The sequence below is a fragment of the Acomys minous genome (assembly GCF_964271855.1).
Source record: "Acomys minous genome assembly, chromosome: 9".
Lineage (NCBI taxonomy): Eukaryota > Metazoa > Chordata > Mammalia > Rodentia > Muridae > Acomys > Acomys minous.
Window position 1 is genome coordinate 60,940,146 of NC_140490.1, and position 5,190 is coordinate 60,945,335.

Below are 5,190 nucleotides of genomic sequence, written 5' to 3' on the forward strand. Positions count from 1 at the left end.
GAATTTTAGATGCACCAAGATAGGAAAGATGTTTTCTTCAAGGTTGCCAAATACAACTAGCCAAAACACTATGAATGGAACATTTATATAATTCCTGATTGTTTCATGGTTTTTTTTGCTGTAGTTAGTTTACTGTATATATGTGTAATAATATAAATGTGTATGTAAAAAAAGAAAAAATAAAAAAGATAAAAAACAAAAGTTAAATCCACATATACTAGTGTTTATTAAAAGAAATATTGCTCAGACCATGCTATTCCATCACACCCTGAAGCTAGTTATCCTTTTAAAAGAAACTTTTTTCTTACACAGCTTGAGTCTTCTTGCCTACAAATTAGGATCTCAATTCTATAACAAGTCAGTTTCCCTTTAGCCATCTGAAACTCGTATATGTTTGCAGCCTCATATCCTGATATGGCTTCATTCAGCCTATAATTGGCCATCAGTCCTCAAACTGATGAGCTCTTGTACATTTGCTCTCATGTGATTCTCTTTTGTTTCCCTGGAATACTGTGCTATTCCCGTGCTTCTATTCGGAACCATATTACTGCTGTCTGCAGAATCCCTTCCTGTACCTATGTTAGCATGTTGTGTACCTTGTTAGAAACTCTTTTTCCCTTTCTCCTCTTCTCACATTGTTATAGACTAACTACCAGAGAAGACTGGACACAGGTTTAAGCCAATAGGAAGGCATTATTTATTAGCTGCCCAGTGATTACATGGGTGTTAAGGGTCTCAGTGTAGCCCTGAGCCTTTCTCACAGTGAGATTTTTAAGCACAAAAACCATATTCTGGATTGACATAGTTCAGTCAACAAGAACAGTTAGCCAGAAGCAGAACTACAGAAGCCAGAGACTTTGCGAGAACTATGGACTTTGACGGGTTAGGTCTATGTTTTTGTTTTGGCAGGTGTTGCTGTCTAGGCGCTGGGTTTTATGGCTTGAGTGGTACTTCCATCATGGAGCCAGGTGTGCTGACTCCATGTAACAGGGTCTGGGACCCTGTTACAAGATTATCACTGCCCATTAGGGCTCATCATAACTGTCTTTCCTCTATGATGCTTTGGTCAAAGCCCCAAGACTTTTTTCCTTTGTAAAATATATGTATGATTTGCATGTGTGTGCCCCCAGAAGTAGGTGTTAGATTCCCTAGAGGTGGAGTGACAGGCAATTGTGAACAGCCAGACTTGGGTGCTGGAGCTGAATTCCAGTCCTCTGGAAGAACAGCATGCACTCATAGCTACTGAGTGTCTCTCCAGCTCTGCTTATTCTTCTATATATAGATGCTGCTATTTTACTATAGTCTGTTATAGTATGGGCTAATGCATATATTCTTCCAAATAGAGTCCAAGATACTTGAAAGTGAAGAGTATAATCTTATGAGCGCTGACATCCTCAATGTCCAGGTGATGATTGGCATGTGACAAGCTCTATCAGGATTTCTTACTTTAAGCTCTTAAACCAAGAACTCCTAATGTTGTAGTTTGAGAGTTTGTTCGTTTGTTTTGTTTTGTTTTGTTTGTAATCTTCCTGCCTTCATATACTGAATGCTACCTTGATGTTTTCCCTATCTGGCATCTATTATTTTATCACCTTTTCCATTTCATATTCAGACTTAGTCAACAGTATACAGTGCTATGTTAATTATTTTTTTTAAAATATATTTTATTAATTTATTCATGTTACATCTCAATTGCTATCCCATCCCTTGTATCCTCCCTTTCCTCCCTCCATCCCATTTTCCTCTTTTTTTTCCTCCTTTATTAATTTATTCTAGTGACATCTCAATGGTTATCCCATCCCTTGTATCCTCCCATTCTTCCCTCCCTCCCAATTTCCCCTTATTCCCCTCCCCTATGACTGTTCCTGAGGGGGATTACCTCCCCCTCTATATGCTCATAGGGTATCAAGTCTCTTCTTGGTAACTTGCTGTCCTTCCTCTGATTGCCACCAGGTCTCCCCGTCCAGGGGACATGGTCAAAGGTGAGGCACCAGAGTACGTGAGAAAGTCATATCCCACTCTCCACTCTACTGTGGGGAGTGTTCTGTCCATTGGCTAGATCTGGGTAGGGGCTTAAGGTTTACCGCCTGTATTGTCCTTTGGGCCCAGGGGTCCCACTCAAACTAAGGCGCCAGCCAAGGACAATACAGGTGTTAATTATTTTTAATTCCTTACCACCAGTGGGGTTTTTTTTTTCTGCCTTTGGCAACTACCATGTTGACACCACCAACACAATGCTCCTGAAATGCTCAACACTCCTTTTCATTGAATAACTTACTTTAAAATCATTTCTATGTGATTTATTTCCTTGTCAGACTGCTAACGGTGGGCTGCAAACTTCATGAATATTTATATCACAGTGTTTACTAATTAGGCAGGCAATAGAAGGAGGCCATCTTTATGGTTTTGTTTTGTTCTGTTTTTAATACATATAGTTTTCCGCCTGCATGTATGCTTGTGTACCACTTGCAATCCTGGTGTCTATGGAGACAAGAAGAGTTCTTAGGGTCTCCTGGAACTGGAGTTACAGATGGTTATGAGCTGTGTCATGTGGGTGCTGGGAATTGAACCTGGGTCCTCTGGAAGCACAGCCAGTGCTGTTAACCTCTGGGGCATCTCTGCAGTCCTTCTCTTCAACGTTCTTAGAATAGTTCAATCCCTCTGCCTTCCCCCAAAGAAGCAGGGTTGGTTTCTCTCTTTCCAAATTACTTCCTCCAGCCTCTGACAATAGCTCAGCTAATTCTAGTCTACCCACCACTTCTTCTATTTCTCAAACCACATATGAATGAAAAAACCCAAACCACTATCTAGGCATACAGTAAAAATGTGGCTGTATGTAGCCAACTGGCTGAATGGTGAGTTGAAACACTGCCATGCATGAGAGAACAGCAGGGACCGCTGCCATGATCCCAACACTGTTCAGTTCCTCTAGTGAGAGTCACAGACGGCTTCCACCTCTGTGGTCTACAACCACAAAGTGAGTAATGCATAGAGTTTCACAAATTGCTGGTCAAAATCTGTGTCGTCTATTGTGCTGGAAATCAGCCCAGACAGGACCCAAGCTGTTGGGAAGAAGGTCTAAAGAAGTAAACACGAAAGAAGGAGGGCAGCTGCAGCAGAACGGCATGATGCTAGCAGACCACCTCCGGGATCAGGACACTCAGGAGCGGGAACTGCTGACAAGCCCTACGGAGCCCAGGCTTGGAACTGCCAGTGGGAGTTGGTTCTATTCCCACCCCTAGTGAGCACTAGTGCAAGCTCTGGCCTCTGTAAACACTCTAGTGGCCCTTTCCTCCTAGTCCAGCTGTGGGTAGAATCCAACATCCTGTTTCTATGCCTTCCAGGTCCTCTTTTCAGAGTTGCATTTGTCTACCTCAGTCCAGTTATCATTCCTCTAAGTCCTCAAATTTCCCGTCTCTCAGTCCCCAAGCCTACCTGATCACTAACTCTGTCTCTCTAGCCTTATCCTTGTATTTTCAAAAAGCTACACATCCCCACTCTCCTGCTGAATATCTATCTACATCTCACACACACAAAAAAATCTTCATAAAATACTACCAAACTGACTTCAACTCTCCATCAAGAGGATGAAGCACTGTGACCAAGGGCAACCTGCCCCTGGAATGCAACATGGTTCTGCCTAAGCAACTCCATCGATGTGAAGCACCAAGACAGAATGAAAGATGAAAGCCATGGGATTTCTCACCAGGGCCAGAAAGCATCAGATAAGTTAAATATTTGTGCAAAACAAATGGTACTAATGCAATAGACATAGAAACAAATTCCCCCAACATAATGAAAGATATTTATGAAAAGACCACAGATAACATTATGTTTAATGGGGGAAACCCAACATCCTTGCCTCTCAAAGCTATTCTTGTTATTTTCATTCAATGCAGTAGTGGATATACTAGCCAAAGCAAGGTGGGGAGGGTGGATTCATGGTAGCCAAAGAGAAGAAAAAAGTTAAAACGTTCCATTTACAACTGACATTATCTTATCTGTTAAAAATAAAACCTAAATCCGTGCATGGTGGTGCATGCCTTTGATCCCAGCACTTCGGAGGCAAAGGCAGGTGGATCTCTGTGAGTTCAAGGCCAGCCTGGTCTACAAAGTGAGTCCAGGACAGCCAAGACTACACAGAGAAAACCTGTCTCAAAAAAAAAAAAAGTAAAATAAAACCTAAAGGCTCCATAAAAATGGTTGTTAGAACCAGCAGACAAATTCACTGAGGTTGAAGAATACAAAACCAACACACAAAGCTCAGCTACACTGCTTTTATACCAATAATAAACCATCTGGAAAGCAATCAAGAAACAACTTTGTGGCGGCTGGAAATGGCAAGCAATGCTTAGGAATGAATGTAGCTAGGGCAGTGAAGAGGCTGAACATTGAAAATGATGCAGCATTTAGAAAAAACGATACAGGAATAAACAGAAAAATATGTCACCTTCATGAATTGGAGGAGTTATTGCTAAAATGCTGCCCAAAGCAATCTACAGATTTATATCCCCCATCAAAATTACAGGAGGAGCTGAGTGCATGGGCAATGTCCTTGTAAAACAAGAAATGAGGACAGATGCCATAGAGAGCTTTAAACAAGTAGAAATGATTTATAGTTATATGTATGTGTATATCTATGCATGGAGAATATATATGTTCAGCATACAGTACTATTTCTAAACTATAAACCATTCTTCCAGAGCCAATTGATCCAGCCATGCTGCTTCTTGTATGTTGGTGTATGCTGTATGGTCTTCTGTGTTAGAAACACTCATTTGGTCACTGGCCTTTTAGGAGTTGAGCTGGTGAGTCACCAATTGTCTCAGTGTAGTTTTTGGTTTTGTTTGTTTGTTTTTTACAAAATAAGGGAAGCCCTAAAATTCATAAGAGACTATAAAAATTCCAAATACAGTATGGAACTGGCATAAAAATAGACAGGTGAGATGGCCTAGAGAGTCAGAAGTAAGTTGAGAGGCAGAAGCAGGCAGAAACAAGTGGAGGCAGGTGGATCTCTATGAGTTTGAGGCCAGCCCGGTCTACATAGCCAGTTCCAGGACATGGCTACATAGTGAGACCCTGTTTCAGAAGAGGAAAAAGAAGAAGAAGAAGAAGAAGAAGAAGAGGAGGAGGAGGAGGAGGAGGAGGAGGAGGAAGGGTTGGGAAGAGGAAAAGAAATACACATATATC